The following is an 18,068-nucleotide window of genomic DNA, read 5'->3' on the forward strand; positions in this document are numbered from 1 at the left end:
CCACGTGCCGCACGCAACTGTCAATTATGCCATAAAAACTGCAGTTTCGTTTTGTTAAAACAAAGTCTGCGGAGCTGTTGACCACGAGCAGGAGTATAAAACTATACGTTAAAGTGAGCAAAGTGCATTGAGGCATCACGTACCAAAAGACGGGACGTGTTTCTGAAGCTTTCAGTTTCGGCAACGCAGAAATAAACATTTAATACCTGTTTTATAGAGAAATGACAAGAGGTAGCACCAAAACCTCGGTGTACTTTAACCATCACATAATATATAAACCAATACAAGTATGATATACGTGTGTACTATATTAACAAAAGTATCTGCTCAGCTCTCCAAACCCTTGGATTTTTTGCAATATAGCGTAATTAGAGTAATGTGCGTCTTGAGCAATTTGAACTGCTGAACATTTGTTGATGATCATTTCCATTATAGTTCAGAGACAGATAGGTGGAAGACGTGAGCTCACACCATCAGCAGCCACAGTCTGTCTCCAGTCTTTCTTTGTTTTGATGGAAAACTGATTGAGTGCCAGCTTTGCCCTTTGACCTCCATCTTCAACCAAATGATTTAAGATCTAATGAGCCCAAACTGCCGGTGCACCATGAAAGAGATTTGCACTTACTGCCAGCAATAGATTTAACATTTATGCCCTGGAGAGGCTATTTCCTGGTCCAACTGCTTAGATTTGTGTAATTGCTTTCTAATGAGGACTCGCTCATTTTAAAGAGCGACTTGTCAATCCGCTGGTCACGTTTTGGTTTCTTTTCCCTGCTCTCTGTGCTGATATCACCAGAGTAATAGTCGCTTAAAAACACGATTTTTGTCACTGTGAAACAATTGTCTTGCTTCATTTTGAAGATCTTGTCACGTTCACAGATATCCACAGCGTTTCTCCACAAGGCCTTCCAGAGATCCTTAGATTTTTGGCAGAACCAGAGTGTGAGAGTTTCAAATACTCTCTTATCCTCTTCTCATCGTTCACACCTCATCTGGAAACTCACATGTTTGTTTTTTTCCAAAGGATGGACTGAAGACTTGTCAGGGCTGCACCCTTCACTTCTCCTCTCATCTTTAGATGAACAGTGTCCACTGGTTTTGTCGGGTGTGACTAATCGTTTCCCCTTTTATTTATCAAAGATATGAGCTCAACATTAAAGCAAGGAGTAAATGAATGCTTTGTTGGACTTAAAATACAAGCACTCTCACTAAACAGTTAAAGACATCGCATCGTTAAAGCGCAGAGTCACACACTCTTTGATTTAGTCTTGGTGTCCTGAAATTGCTCCGCCGCTCGCTCCAACACTTACTTTTAACACTCCATAATGAAGTGAGAGGAATCCAGACAGGGAAACCATCTCACTGCCTCCCCGAGTGTCTGTCTCGTATCCCTCACTTAAACTCCTTCTTATTCCCTCTGTTCCTGTCTGCTCTCTCAGCCTCTGGTCATAAATCAAAAGTTACATAAACTGCCTTCGAGTGAGTTTCCACCAGTGTTACATGAGTCTCCCCGAAGCACAACACAGGATGTTATAGAAGCAGCGCAGCCAGGCCCGTGTGAATCACAATTAAACGCTACTCCACCGCTGCTTTAAACAAATGTGGGCATAAACACATCGTGCAGGAGCCTCAGAGCCTGTGTGGGCTTTTTAGGATGCGCACAAGGAGTCAAATCCACTTCTACAAACATACCACTGCCTGAAGTCTACTACAACCACATGCATTATGTATACACTACTACACTCAGCTGGACTCATAAATCACTAGCATGTGTGTGTGGAGTCCAGCAATGTAATAATGTCCAATAATAATATGAAATCTCATAAAGCCAACAGCATAATAACTCGGTAATAATGTAATAAAGTAGTAACATAAATAATAACACAACCATAATTAAGAGACAGTGTTGCATACTATGCATCGCCAATGAATGATTAACTCTCACCTTTATTTCTACTGCACCAGGAATAAACCGGAACATCACTTATTATGAATGGAGATAAAACAAATAGCTGTACATAAAACTCCCCAAAGACACAAACAAGAAAAGACAATAAAAAGATATGAAACTAAATCTAGAGAGAATGTTTAAAGCCAAAGAAGAAAAAATTGGTTCCGATATTACAAATGTGATTGACTATCAACATCATTTTGATCATCAAACTGCATAGAAACTTTTAAATAAAACAACCTATTATTTATGCACTATCACAATATTACCTGCAGTCATTACAGATTTCCAGGACCCCCCCCCCCCAATACTACTTCATATCATAATAACTTCTTAAAATGTAGCCAATAGTCTTGGGTACAGTTAGGCCTTGTGTAAACAACAACGTTTAAACTGGGTCTTTACATTTAAAATAGCTAAAATTGTTCTGTTATTCATTGTTACATTTGTGTTAAAATAAAAGTAGTAAGTGATATGGAGGCATGTTATCCAGCAGCACATGTTATGTAAGTGTCGAGGTGGGAGAGAGGCGAGTAAGACAGCTAATTACAAGAAAATACTCTGGAAGGGAAAATGAAAACCACCAAAGCGAAGTATTAAAAAATATGGACGGATATCAAGGATGTAAAGGTTGTGGCTCAAGCCCAGTTTTAATATCTCAAGGACCCATTTACGCTTTTGTTTTTGTGTTTTCATGCTCACATTGGAATGTTTTGGAAATGATGTCCGTTCCCACAGAAACAGCAGAATTGCTGAAAATTGAGGAGTCGGAGCGTTTTCAAAAAGTTGCACTTTCAGTGGCTCCGGGCACTGTTTTGTCGTGTGAACAGACCCCCCCCCCCCAAACGCTACCAAACTTTCAGTTTATACCTGAAAACGTTGTGTTAACAGGATAGCAGCCTAAATTGGCAGAAATAAAACCTTTTAAAATGTATTGAAATGACATGATATAATATTTTCATCGTGTAAATGCGAAAGTGAATTTTGACGCCATCACAGCATTATGAACTGCCAACTTCAGGTATTACTGTTGTTTGCATTTAACATTGATAGTGGAAAATACGTCAATATACTGATCAAGGCTGAAATTGTGAGTCAGAAAGAAACAGGGTGGGTGATCACAGCTTTCCTACAGATATGAATGGTTGAGCACATTTTCTAAAACTGAGCGCGAGTGTGTGTTTGTGATGCTCCTTATGCAGTGAAGGAATTAAAAAAACTCCAAACTATTTCACGTTTCTGAATTATCAGCTGGATACCAGTCCAATGGTTTCATCTCATAAAAAAAACCTCTGACAGCAGCATCGCCAAACACTTGGTCATTAATCCGCTCGGATCAGCTCAGCAGATGCTAATTTGCAGCCTAAACTTTTGCACATCTGTGCAGAATGTAATTAGATGGACTCTGGCAGGAGGATACAATGACAGCGACCTGTTATGTGTTGCTGGCCGGCGTCCACTTCGTTAAGCCGCAGGGTGGGGGCGCTGCCGAGGAGAGGACGACCCAATGAGAGATGAAGTCTTGCAGCCGATGGGCTCAAGAGAGGGGAGATGGGTAGAAGGAGTGCTGCAGGATCCACATTTTCCCTCCCTTTTCCACCCTATTTGGGCTAAATGCAAGCTGGCATGCTTTTGTTAGGGGCATGCCGAGGTGTGTGTGTGTGTGTGTGTGTGTGTGTGCGTGGGGGAGGAGGGGGGGTCGGGGGAGAAGGGAGGCTGTCCTCAAGCCAGGCGGCTATCATGAAAATTCCGCTTTGGGGGGAAAAAAAAACAAGCACTTACATCACCACGTTATTGATTGGTTTTTAGCAGCCTTTGAGCTTGCAACAGTCCCATTTTTTCTCTGCATAGCTCCGAGGTTTTCCCATCCCCTCGGAAGCAGCTGCCACCTGCCCCCCCCTCATCCTCCTCTCCAGCCCACACTACCACCGCTTCGGGAGGAGAAGCCATGTGGAGCTGCACATCACACAGCGCCTCCGAACGCTTGCACTCTGGCTTGTTTTCAGGAGGGGCTGAGAGGGAAGACGTCGACTCTTTCGGATCAGCGTCCTCCTTCAAAACCCTGCACGCATCACGCTTGCTGCACCCGTAAACAAAGTTCCCACACACACAACTTCCCCTTTGCACGATAACGCGACTCACGCGTGAAATAACAATAATCATTAAAATGCTTCTTCATCCAGCTTTAACTTGCTGCACAACCCTTCTGGAAGCAACCATCGGCCGCTAAAGCACACAATACACACAAACACTCACACACACACACACACACACACAAAAGAGACAACAACAGGAGGCTTACCTCACTTTGTACAAGCTGTTCAGCAGTCCATCACCCAGCACTTTCTCTGGAGGCTAAGTTTGAGGCAGCAGCAGCAGCAGCAGCAGCAGCAACAGCAGGAGGAGGAAGAGAAGAAGCAACAGGCGAGAAGAAAAGGAGAGCACCACAAAAAAACTGAAGATCAGGGGGGTGGGCAGAGGAGCCGAGAGAGAAGACGAAGCGCGCGAGAGAGAGAGAGAGACAGAGAGAGAGAGAGAGAGAGAGAGAAGAGGGGGGGAGAAGGACTGAAGCAGAGCGAACAGGGACTGTCAGACTCCCAGAGTCTCCTCGTCTGAGCTGGAGGTTTATTCAAAGCCTGCAAACTAACTGGCTCCTCTGCTGCCTGCCGCCCCGGCCTGACGTCAGCACGGTCACATGACCCCGCTGTGGTGTGGAGGGGAAATGAGAAGGGGAGGGGAGACCAGAGGGGGGGAGGGAGGGAGGGAGGGGGAGGGAGGGGGAGAACACAGAGAGAGAGAGAGAGAGAGAGAGAGAGAGAAACGGAGAAGCCTGTGTTGCCGTGGTAACAGGGACACTGCACCGCAATGATTTCAATAGGTCATCTGACACAAACACACACACAGACAGACACACACATTCTTACATGCAGAGAGATTGTTCAAGGATGGAGTCAGAAAACTAAAAAGAAGGAGAACTGGAATCCGAAAGTGACTCAGATAATCAATGAAAGCCTCAATCTGCACTATTGTTAAGATCTCCTTTTATAACTTTCTGATCAGATTCAGTTTGCTGCGAAGGTTCACGCTCACGCCGCAGATTTTATAGCTGGTTTCCATTGCAGCAGAGGACTTCCTAAAATGACTCCAGTGATGAACTCAACTCATGACTAATAGAAGAACTGTGCAAATCTGCAAAATGAAGAGCTGAAACAAGCTGGTAAAATGACTTTAATGACTTTAGGGAAGTGGGGCCAACAGGAGCTCTGGTTTCAATCGTATTTATATACTACATTTTTAAGTCTGCAAAGTGAGAGGTGGATATGTGGCATTGATGCTTCTATTCTCTATATGTCTTTTAAAAACTGAAATGAACTGAAATCGAACCGTCACTGTTGAGCTGGATTGGCACGATTTCTTCAGGTAGCACGTGTTTGTGCAAAGGGTTCTGCCACCCAAGTGGATTTGAGGTTGCATGACATGCAAAGCCCAAACAAGACAAACACCAATCTCCCGTCAGAGCGGTGAACACGAAGGTAGCAGTCACCAGGCACCAGCTTAACATAAACACCCTGTCCAGAGGCAACCAAATCTCCCTACGTGCACCTGTATGGCTCCTGAGCTCATGAGCTAACGTGTTAATTAATACCATTAACCTCACCGTGATGGGAGGACTTCAGCACACTGCTACCAACCAGGACAGGATGAACTGACAGCACAGCGTGTTCCCTGCTCTCTATGGAAGTGGAATAGCGATGGTGTTATGACTAATTTACCAATTAGGAGCTAAACTCTTGATTTTATCTCTGTTCTTTAGTCGTGGACAGAGATTTGCTGTGTTTGCTAAAGAGTGAAAATAAAATGTCAACACTAACAGGCTGTAAATGGATTACCAAACTCAGTTAGCAACTGTAATTATAGCACACACACACAGACACACACACACATTGATCTGTGATAGGAGATAGTGAGTTCAATCCCATCCAGCAGTGGTGGCAGATAATCCATGAATCCCTCTGATCACAGTTAGGAAAACTACCCAGTGTAAACTGATCATAGTTCAGTCAGGTGTCGCCACTTATCCTCGGCTCTCAGGTCCAATATCTTATGATCTCTGAACATTGCTAGAGAAGTTCATCAACGAATCGGTTTGAAAGACGGACGGATGGATATTACATGTAGGCCTGAGCCAAGACTTTATTATGAGAATCACATATCTGTTATCAACCAAGTAGATTTAAATCCATGGAGAACTGTTTAAACTTCTAACTTTTAGTCTTTTGATATAATAGTTTTTCAATGGGGATCAATTCAGAATTTATAACTGATGTAGATTTAAAAATGACAGTGTTGTAATATACTTTGAATGGCTTCTGGACGTGAGATGACAAATCACTATTATAACTATGGCAAAGACCCTCATGTCTCCATCAACAGTACGTTTACCTTCACCAATGAAAATTGGGGCGAATGCTGTTTTTGTCCGCGTGCCTTTTTTTATTGGTTTGTGTGTGTAGGTATGTATGTATGTATGTATGTATGTATGTATGTATGTATGTATGTACTGTATGTATTTTACCAAAACTGCATGAAATCTTCAGGGATGATTTGTCATCATCCAAGGACCAATCCAATAGATTTTGGGATCAACCAGCTTCTGGAGAGGTAAGATATTTACTTTGTTGTCGACACACTGTTGAGCCATTAGTTAGTCCGGGCTGCAGCATGGAAGCTATCGCTGGCCGCCAGTTAGGACACTCGGTAACTTTGTTTCACCCCAACAAATGTGGCGATGGCGAAGGTATGCGCTCTACGAGTGCATGTTCTAGTTAACTATTGTGTTGCATTATTTTAATGAGCGCATGAAGCACATTGAATTGCCATGTTAAATGAACTTACCTCACCTTGGCTATCCTATAAAAACCTATTACATCCTAAAAAGTATTTAAAGCAATGTTACAAGTGAAAACGCATCATTTTTACGTTTACACAAATTATGTCAGTTTCCACGGAAACAACGAAAACCATGTAGTTCGCATGCCCGGCCACTAGTAGGTGCTCTTTTTTGTTTTTGTAATGATACCACAGACACATGCGCGCAGAGAACAATACGCTATCAGCATTATCAATGGCGAATAGACAGACATTCGCATGAACAGACGATGAAGTTGGATTGTTATTACGGGGACTCAACTATAAAACTACCAAGTCCAGGAGAATCTGGACTGAGAGTCATGACACTCTGGAGGAAATCTGTTGTTAATGTTCATCAACTCACGCCTGACACAAACTATTTACTGCGGCCGTGGGCAGATCAGCAGTAGCAGCGTTTCCATCAACTACACAGAGACGGAGCGTTTTCAAAATCTTGCATTGTCAGTGGCTCCGAGCACCGTTGTCCTGTAACCTGACTCCCAATAGGCAACAAAAGCTTTTGCTTTTTCACTTGAAAACTTTGCCATATAAACGGGGCCTAAAACTCACGTGTGTGGTTTTTCTATCATTGCTCTTTATTCATTTTTTAAGTGTATATTGAATCGCAGCAGGGAAACACCTTGGTGTCTTGTGTATGCATTGTTTTTAGCTTTTTTAAAGGAGCAATGTGTTGTGATGATTTGGTCTGGAGCAGTCAGGGTACACACAGTAGCACAACATACAGCCAAAGAGCCTCCTTATCCCATCCTCCACACACCCAAGCTGCGAGTATGAACGGCTTCGGCCTGATTAGATTCATTTGAATAGCATCTGCTGGCCAGTTGAATGGAGAACAGTGGGGCCCACTTCAGGGTTGGGAAGTTTGGAGCGAGGGGGGGGGGTGTTGTTTGGGGTTGAGGTCAGCCAAGAGAAAACTACCCCCCACTGGACCATTGCGAGTAAGGGTATGTAGTGCTGAGAGGGAGGCGTGTGTGGATGAAGATCGAAGGGGGGGGCAACTCAGAGCCTGTGGCGAGGACGAATATGATTGAGGAGCAAGACAGAAGCACAAAGAGCCCAGGTGATGCAAGACAGTGAAAGCAGAGTCTGAGAGTTTGGCCGGTTTGGAGGGAGAAACGAGTAAAGCGCGAGTCCTGGGATCAGCGGGCTGCATGACGAGGCCTCGAGGTGAACGAGTGGTCTTTAAGAAAAGGTCCTCCGTGCTTTATACAAGCTGTCTCTGCAGGATGCTGGGCCGCGATCGATGGTGCATTCACTGCAAGCACTTGACTACACTTCATGTCAATTTCAGAGAAAACATACATTTGGTGCTTTAACCCACCTTATGTGACCTTTACAACCAGGCTTTTCACTGCTTTTAGACCTTGAGCAGCACCGCTTTGATGCGTGCAGTGTGTGTGTGTGTGTGTGTGTTCGGATGTAGGGTGGGTAACAGGCACAAGAGGGAATTCCTTCCTCTTGAAGCCTCAGGAAGCAACAGCATGGGCGGAAGAGAAAACAACTTCTCTTTCCAAGGCAAACCCTTCAGAAGTTGTTCCTTTGGAAGCGGAAACCCTCGCCCGCGACACTGAGTCAGTGGTTGAGACCCTGCTCTGAATAACTCCATGATTGTTTGGACTGTGTTACTGAATTTATCTACAGACAGACGAGAAACTAAAGTTAGGCATGAAACAATGGAAGCCCCTTAAATGCAACATAAATAAGAAATTCTGAGGAAACGCTGAAGAAAGCCTGCTGCCCATGGGCGTGATGGATGAGCTTATGTGCAGTGGGAGCTTGAACCAGCTGGCTGAAGCTGTATCACAGAGCTGAGATTTTAATCTCAGCAGCTGGAGGTGATAGATAGCCTCAGATTATAAATTGGATTGTGAGCTATCAAGGGAGGGAGGCCTGCAGCCTGTTAACAAGATTGGAAAATGACAGCGGTAATAAAGTTTCACCTCTCAACCACATTACCGACATATTTTTGCCTTCCTAGCAACAGAACCAAGACACCAACACAAACCACACGGCGGACAATCAGCCGTCGGTCATTAGAGACGACCTAACAATGAAGTGGTTTCAGGGAAATCAACACTGATGCAATTGTCGGTCATGCGAAACGCAGTCATATAGATTGACTGTGGAAAAACCTCAGAAGTATTCTGTGACAAAGCTATGCAATGAGAATAGTTTGCAACTTGGCACAAAACATGATGTACACATGTAGACTCCGTCTCCGTCTCCATGGAAACGGGGGAAAACGCAACTTTTTTGAAACGCTGATACTGTGCATGCGCACCACGGCCGGAGTCAACAGCTCTTCTGCTCACGTGCGAGCAGATGGACAATAACAACAATATTTCCTCCAGTGTCATGACTCCCAGTTCATCTTCTCCTGGGACTCGATAGTTTTATATCTGATAGTGATCCTAATAATAATACAACTTGGTCGTCTGTCCGCTAGAATTGTACGTGTGCAGGCGTGTGTGTGTGTGTGTGGTTTCATTACAGAAACAACTAACAGCAATAACTATTGACCGAACAGGAAAACATTTTTCAGTGTTCCTGTTGTTTCTGTGTAAATGAACTTGAATTGTTTTCCATAAACACAAAAATTCTCTGAAATGAAAGCGCAAAAAAAAAGTTTTTTACTTGAAACGTGGTGTAAATGGTCTAAAGTCCTTTCCAGTTGTTACTGTAATGTGTTTTTAGTTGTAATGACATGCCGGTCCTACAGAGGGCGCATTGTTTTATGATAAGGGGATTTTCATCTGATTACAACAGCAAGAAGAAAACAAGATGGATGATTCCAGAAAAAAAACCTCTAAATAAACAAAAATCGCATTTAATCGACAAGAAAATTGAAACTGCATACAACCCAAGTACACTGTGAGTTGTACGTACAAGTTATTGAAGATGCAATGACATTAGAAGAATGCTAACCGGCCACACTGCGTGCGGACATGTTAAAATCTGAAACGTAAAATTTAAAGATTTACTTTTTACTGAACGTGCAATATAAGAAGAAACATGTTAATTTTACAGCAATTAAATGGTTTTGACTTTATGCCATTTTCGATTCAATTTCTTCAAAAGTTTTTTGGGGATTATTCTGCATAGCATAGAACGTGCACCTTGTATTGAATTATGTTACTGTGGTTACTTAACATTACATTTTTACAGTTCATTATAGTTATATGACAGCTCTGCGCTAAAGTCTGTAAAGATGTATCATACAAAGGCTCCAGATAGAGTAAAAATGACACAAACAACACGTGACACTTGAGCAAAATTGCAAATGGAAACATGTACAGGGAAACGATCGCTGTATTTTAAAAGTGAAAATTTTCTAACACAGACTTGAGGTGTCAAAAAAAGACAGAGAAGAAAAAGAGATAATAGGACTAAGAGCAGAAGACAAAGGGAATACAGTGTGGGGGTGGGTTCGCCTCTGAAAACAACCCTAATGACAGTAGAGCTTTGAAACGCAAGACCTTGTAAATGGCTGTCATTATCCCGGAGGCACATACACTTCACATGACAGCGGAGATCTTCAGGCGTCCTGCTGCTGAGCTCCACTGCCCACAGAGCAACGCTTTCACACGTAGTACAATCACCTATCGTCACTTCATGTGGAAAGCACCATTCACTGTAAGGAAGAGCCTTTATGAAAGCAGGTTTACCATCAGGAGAGTTAACAAACCTCTCAACACCAGTGATTATATAGGCACTGCACCGCGTACAACTTATTTTCTGCACCCCATTGGACGTTCTTCTCCTTTACTGTAATCATAATAATCATGATCAGTGGAGTACAAAATAAAGAAATAAATTGATATGAAGTCATATATATAATGTGAGATTATTATTCACCTATTCAGAGTGAGGCCTGAATCCACAGAGGAGAAGCCGAGTCTTATAATCAGTGAAATGGAAATGACCTGATGTGTTTCAGGTGGAATTACAGTGCGATGTTCAGTCACTGGTAACAATGAGTCTGTAATGATGGTAAAAAGTTAGAGGGTGAAATGAAAGTAACAGAATAAAAATCCTTTTGGATTGTTGATTCAGTCTGCTGGACAAAATGAGGTTGGCAGAAGAACTATTTCCCAACAGGAAGCAGACTGTGAACGCCTGACGGGAACAAGGTATCAAGGTGTAGTTCGTGGAGTGATCCGAGTCAGAGCTCAGCAGCAGGTTAAAAATCTTCTCAGATGTTAGCGCGACGTTTCAAGTGAAAACGAATAGCTTTTGTGTTTTTCTTTCAGAGAATTTTCACGTTTACACAGCAACATTTTGAAAACGGCAGAAATGCTGAAAACAATGTAGTTTTCATTTTGGGCCACTAGTGGGTGCTGTTGGTTTTTTTTGTAATGAAACCACACATGAATGGGTGCAGAGAACAATAAGCTATAAGCGTGAACAATGGCGAGTCCACGACATTCGTATGGACCGATGATGAAGTTGGATGGAGTGCTGTCATGAAGACTGTCAGGAGTAGTAACTTACCATGTCGCTCCTCTGGAGCAATGCACCACCACATTCCACTCCGCAAGACCATTGTCATTGTCGCGCTATTTAGTACATTAACTTCCAGAGCGCTGGAGTCAGCATCGTCATCTAAAATCTGATGTGGTTGTTCAAGATTAAAGGGTTCAAAGTGATACACACACTTTATTTTGAGGCAATTTTCAAAACACCTAACTATAAACTGTGGTGAGTTTTGAATGATTTCTGAGCCTTTTATTTTGTAGAGAAGTTGATTAATCTTATTAGTCTCATGAAAAATCCCCAAGAAGCGTGAAGGCTGTGAGAGAAAGAGCAATTTCAGCAGCGTCATGTTTATAACCTGCTGCAACAAGGATATCATGAAATTACAACGAGGTACGAGTACTAATCTTTAGCAGTGCAGTGCGTAGCGTGTATCTCCACGCTGTCATATCGACACTATCTACAGTACGCATCGCGTACACCGAGGGACTGAGCCTACTGTGTGCCGCCACACGCTCCAGCTCGCTGTTTCAGCGTATCAGTCATACTTTAATCGTGTTAAGAATGTGTAGCATGTGGCATCGCTGTGCCGGAGCCCCGGAATGCTGTAGCATGTAGCATGTAGCATGTAGCGTGTAGCGATCTTCCTGGATCTACTGACAAGCTCAAAGCCGCCAGTCAATATGCAAAAACAACATCATCATCTTGTGTTTTCAGGACTTAAATGAATAAAGCATTTCTAGTAAAGAAAAGTTTGATATAGAAGTAGATGGTTGATGTGGACATGGTTGAACATTTTACCTCCAGAGAATCTACAAACTATGATCTGTTGCAGAACCGGAGTCTCTTTGATTGTGTTTGCAGGACTGTCCGCTCTCACTGTCTGACATAAGACAACAGATTTGAAAGGTTGTCGCTTCGTTCGCTCATCTTTGGTCTGGGACACTCAGTGACCCTTTTAAGAGGCTCAAACAGACATGATGTGCCAAAGAAGAAAAGCTTGAACAGCCTAACGCTGACCTGAAGATTAGCTGGCACTTTCGCAACAACTTATTCTACAAAGTATATTTTTAGATAATCCACGGATTACAAGGGGTGCTTTGTCGCAGATACTGTGAATATTGAAATCATACTGAGGGGAGGGGGGGGGTCAATATTTACTAATAGAGGATTTTATGTACCAAAGTGATCCGGTAAGCCCACTAATTGGTGGTTTATGTCATCCCGCCACTTTGAGGTGTAATTCTGCAGCACTGGGTCTGCTGCTTCACCGTGATGGAGGAACGGCTTTGGCAGAGCGTCTCCGTCTCCGCAGGCTGTGTGGACGACAGCGACGAGGAGAACGCGACGTTGCACAATTATGAGCATCGCACTTCTGTGCCAACGAAAACACGCACACGCACGCACGCACACACACACACACACACACACACACACACACACACACACACACACACACACACACACACACACACACACACACACACACACACACACACACACACACACACACACACACACACACACACACACACACACACACACACACACACACACACACACACACCATATGGACCATATGGTTGTTGATGTGACTCTGTCCTGAGAGGACAGGGAGGACATCCACTGTGCACCGGCACAACTTCACCGAGAAACGGGCAGCCGAGCAAGAACTCCCATTCTGCGGGAGAGTTTTTAACCCTCCACAGCAGCTGGAGTAGAAAGCGAGGTTCTGCAACACAGCTGTCCTCCAGGAGGCTCAATTCGCCGCTCGCTGCAATGAGCGGGCAAGACGATTTGAAAACAAATCTCCTCCTGGTGTGTTATGTAAGCGCAGTGCATGGGGTGGGCGAGCCGATGCACCTCGCTGAACAGGCTAATCCAACGTAACGCACAGCCTGCCAAAAGCAGTGACGGCAGCGCCTTAGACGTCTTTGTTGTTGTGTAATGAGACAGGTTATCACGATGCGCGGTAATCCAGCCTGCAAACTTCAAAAATAAAGGAAACAACCATCCGTTGCTTCAGTGGAGAAACATACAGGATGAGAGGATGAAGTGCAGCACGGACGCATCCTTTATCTCTCCTACTGAGGCTGCAGCAACACATTCAGGTGGTAATAAAATAATGAGCGAGGTGGTAAATTACACAGCCTTCATTTAATCTGCTGCTATTGAATTAACAGGTAAAGAATGAGGTAAGGTCTGCCAAAGATCTGAGCTTCATAATCTTTTAAAACACGTGCTATCTGATTTTTAAATGCAGCGATTAATCAAGAGTATTACAGACTGTTTGCACATACTCAAAATATCACTTGCAATGTAAGAAATCTTCTTACTTTGCACCTTCTTTGCACGTTTATTGGACAGATCTCTTTAACGTACATGATCTGTGACAGAAGCAGATGACCAGCTTAATGAGGACAAGCGATGGAGATTAATGTGGAGATTACATTTCATTATACTCCGATATAAATGAAGCTGAACGCAGCCGCAGCAGAAAATGATGTGACTTTAATGAGAGAAAAAAGTGCTCATTAGCCATCTCATTTTAATGGTTCTTGCTGGCTTTCATTCATGTGTTAGACACTTTCATCAGGCATACTCTGGACCACAACGGAGAAACACTTTGCAGTTCTTTTTACCAATCCGACCCACTCAAGTTGGGACTGTACTGGATGTGGCCCCCGAACTAAAACGTTTGACATCGCCGATCCAGAGGACGAGTTAATCTGACAGTGAGAAGGTGATGGTTGTTGTGACAAAGTAAAGCCAGATGAGAAATAAATTCAAGGCTGAAACACAGTTATGACTTGTTATGGATAGATTAATATGAAATTAATTCTCATAATTGATTTTACATTTCACTTTTTGAAAACACTTGAGCACATGAATCATTCTATGTGCCATAATGAGAGGTAAAAAGAATATATCTGACAAACGTGTGTTGTCATGACAGGTGGTTAGTTTAATCCGTCTCTAATAATCTCAGGATTAAAAAAAGGTGGGATTAAAGCTAAAAGACATTGCATGCTGGGGCTTTTCGGTCAGAACAGCCACTAAACACACACATCAACAGGGTGAACAGGAAACTGGTCTGATACATATCACCGTAGAAAAGTTGTGATTGGCATTACTCTGCAAGATATAAAGAAATTATAGCTCCTGATCAATTGTTTAATCGGCTCCTGGTCATTGTCAAGTCTTAATCTCTCGCACATTCAGTCATTCCAGCGGCTGCAAGCGCCGTCGTCACGTTATAAAGGACTTTAAAGCATTGTCGTGTAAACGCAGCCAAACGTTGCCAGGGACATCTGTAATTCTATGCTGATTGATCTATCCCATCCACAAAAATCAACAAGGTTAAGAGAAAAAATTAAAAAAGCTGTTTTCTCTCAACGAAAGTCAATACAGAAGTCTCTCTATTTGGCAGTGCTTTTATGACGATAGTTTAATTGTGTTCTGACTCAACCTTTAATGTGTCTTCTCAACTCAAAGTGCCGAAAAGGACCTTATTTTCTACAATAGCTGGCGACGGGAGCTGTGAAGGAACAGGAAACTCAGAGTGGGAAAAAAAACAAACAACAACAAGAAAGATTTGTTATACAATCAGCAAAGTGTCTCAAGAGTTACTCAACAGCATTACAACCCACTCCATCCTCAGTGATTCAGGAACTATAAACAGAAGGCAGAAGAAAAGACTAATGACCGGCCTTGTGCCATCATTGTTTTGTTTTTTTGTTTTTTTTTTAATGGCAGATGGCAAGCTGGATGCAGAAAGAGGATTAACCAGAGCCTCCCTCCTCAATCTCTGTCTTATCAGAAAGCAGCAGGTTGGGAGCTCGGAGGAAGAGAAAGACACATCACCAACCCCCGATGACTCACTCAGGTCCCTTGCTCACCATTACTGACAGTCACACACATACCCACTGCACAATCAATACACACACACACACACACACACACACACACACACACACACACACACACACACACACACACACACACACACACACACACACACACACACACACACACACACACACACACACACACACACACACACACACACACACACACACACACACACACACACAGCGATCAGTAATATTGCACAGAAATAGAGCTCTTGTTTCTGCATATTGATGGCTGTCTGCTGGTGTGGGGGGACGGACAGATGAGTCTCGCCTATCAAATGTCAAACTCAATCAAACTCAAGGAAGTCGCTCACAACAGCAACGGCCTTTTATTTCTACTGGCTGAGAACTTGCTGTGAGTCACAGTTTTTCTTTTTCTTTTTTCAACTTTGGACACGCACGCACGCAGATATAACATATCTAAAATCTGTTTTCCAGCCTACATTCGGTTTGTAAAAACACTTAACAGGAAATGTATTAATTAGTTGTTGTTTAGTTGTTGTCACATAAATTACGTGTGACTCTGCTATCCAGATATTTCCCCACAAGTTTCATACATGAAGGTACAGCAGTGGCGTTACATTTGCATCAGATCTGTACAGACAGGAGACCAATTACGTCATTAAATGTTCAGGACACATTTGCATGGAGCCATTTATGCTTGTTTGAACGTTTCTGTACGTCTCCCATCAGTATGGAGCCAGTTACAGATGTATCTGCAGGGCGGAATGGATTTTATACAATGGAGTTCAAAAAAAAAAAAAAAAACCCAACTAAACTAAACACAATGGTAGACTAGCAGTTATAGTCCTATTAGGTAAAAGATAGAAAATAATTTTGTTATTCCATTTCTGAAAGGCCATTTACATTTGTTGCGTTAATTTGATATATATTTCTAAAATATACTATTGTCCTGTAATATTATAAAATTTGCTGAAGACATCAAATGGTGTCAATAGTCCTCCTAAACATACATGAGGAACTTTTCTTGTAAATTTTAAAGAAAAAACAGGATTCAAAAGTTTCAAGGTGTTTACAGATATTACGATATGAAGCGTCAGAAGAAAGAAACCAGAGGGAAGCAGAGGAACCAGTGAGAAACTAAAGAGAAACTACAGATTCCTCTCGAAAAGGACTATGAGGTCCCCGAGGAGTGACTCTGACCCCCGTCACGGACTAAACGGACTACTGTGGGCTGACTAAAATGAACTGTGATTGGAAATCATTTTTGTTTGCACTATAGGGAGTGCGTCTCTGAGGACTGCTGGCATGCAGGCTCTTTCTCTGATGGCTCCATCCATCTTCTTTGATGCCTAGGCCGCATAATGTCGCATAGCAATATAGAGAGCAGAAAAGCCCAGACGTGCCTGTCTCAACCGTTCCCTCCTGCTCCTCTGGGGGGACCCCAAGCCGCTCCCAGACCCGCCGAGAGGGATAATCCAAACCAAAGCCGGTCTACATACTGTACGTCTCTATCCAGGATGGTTGAGCTCTTCGCTCTGTCACGAAGAGTTCAGTACAGTGAGATTACTGCCGCTGATCTCATAGTTCATCTTCCTGTCACATGAGATCCTCCTCCATGTGGGGTGCCCCCTCCCTGACCTGGAGAATGCCTGTCATCTTTGTAGCAGGAGGAGGATCCATTAAAAAAATTAAAAAATAAAGTGTAATTAAAGACAAATGAGAAATATCGTCACAAAGAAAAGAGGTTTGAAAAATCTGCAGGCACGGTACACCCAAGCTGATCCACCGTGTGGAGGCTGTGATTGCTGAGGCTTATTCACCTCCGGTAAACAATCTTGAACTGAAAGTCACCAACGTGGCTCAGTCTGCAGCTCTTAATGGCCACAAGGGTATTTCTATTTCCATTAATCAGCAACCTCTTTATGAAGAAGGTCATTTAAAGGGCTTCAAAATCAATGGGTTAACTAATGGAAGCCAGAGAAAAAAGAGCACAACACAATGGTGATGTCATCATGCCTTTTAGGCCGCGTTTACACGACAAGGATTACGAGTGCATCCGCAAAACTTTCTTCACTTTTGATGGGTCCGTTTACACGGCACCCGTGTGAGAATCCACTGTATCCCCAAAGGTTTTAATCCGGCTCCCAAGGTGGAAAGATTCTTTCACTGTTGCTATTCCCCTCCTGCAGAGACTGTCAGAGGCACAGAGCCTGTCACTGCGCATGTGCACCTCTCCCCCTCCCTCCTGCTCACCCAGTTGTAAACAAACCCTGTAGTGTTATGACCCGCGGTCCGTATTTTGGTTTTATCGTCCAGATCAGTAGTTTAATGGTTGAGACTCACCCCTGATAGCATCCGATGTGTCATCAGTCCATGCGGATGTCGGGTTCTCTCCATTTTCTTCACGTTAATAGCGTATTGTTCTCTGCACACGTCTCAGTTTCATTACAAAATCAAGCAACAGCGCCCTCCCGTGGCCCGGCATACTAACTACATCGTTGTCTCTGTCGGCTGCTGCAGTGAAAACGCACTCCTTTTGTTTTTTTTTAACGGAGTAGGTGTTGTCACGTGAAACGTTGTCAAGTATACGGGGCCTGAGTTAAGGTAGCGGGTCGAGAGCAAATATTGTATCTGATACGCAGAGACGAACACCTCATGATTTTAGTGACAAATCTTTATGTTTTAAAAACAAGTGAGTCTGCATTTAATGCTTTTATACCACAAAACTGCTCAGTGTAAGCGTTTACATTAAAAGATTAAACATCGGGAGGAAAAAATGGTGGCGCATCAGGCTAAAGAGAACATTGAAATGGTCAAAAAGAAAACAAAAAGAG

General features: G+C 43.1%; 1 protein-coding gene across 4 annotated transcripts in view; it reads right to left on the minus strand.

Moving 5' to 3' along the window:
- The window catches only part of ncalda (neurocalcin delta a), a 91,147-nt gene that overhangs the window by 39,098 nt on the left and 33,981 nt on the right, over positions 1–18,068 (minus strand). Inside the window, exon 1 of one of the 4 annotated variants that reach the window (XM_080471035.1) lies at positions 4,259–4,622. The exons of 2 other annotated variants lie outside the window; for them this stretch is intronic. The gene's annotated coding sequence lies outside the window, so the exon portion shown is untranslated. Of the gene's footprint in view, positions 1–4,253; positions 4,623–18,068 lie in introns of those variants that run through there. One more of the 4 variants, XM_080471033.1, reaches the window with a different exon arrangement.

This window comes from Lipophrys pholis (genome assembly GCF_963383615.2).
Source record: "Lipophrys pholis genome assembly, chromosome: 9".
In the NCBI taxonomy this organism is placed as follows: Eukaryota; Metazoa; Chordata; class Actinopteri; order Blenniiformes; family Blenniidae; genus Lipophrys; species Lipophrys pholis.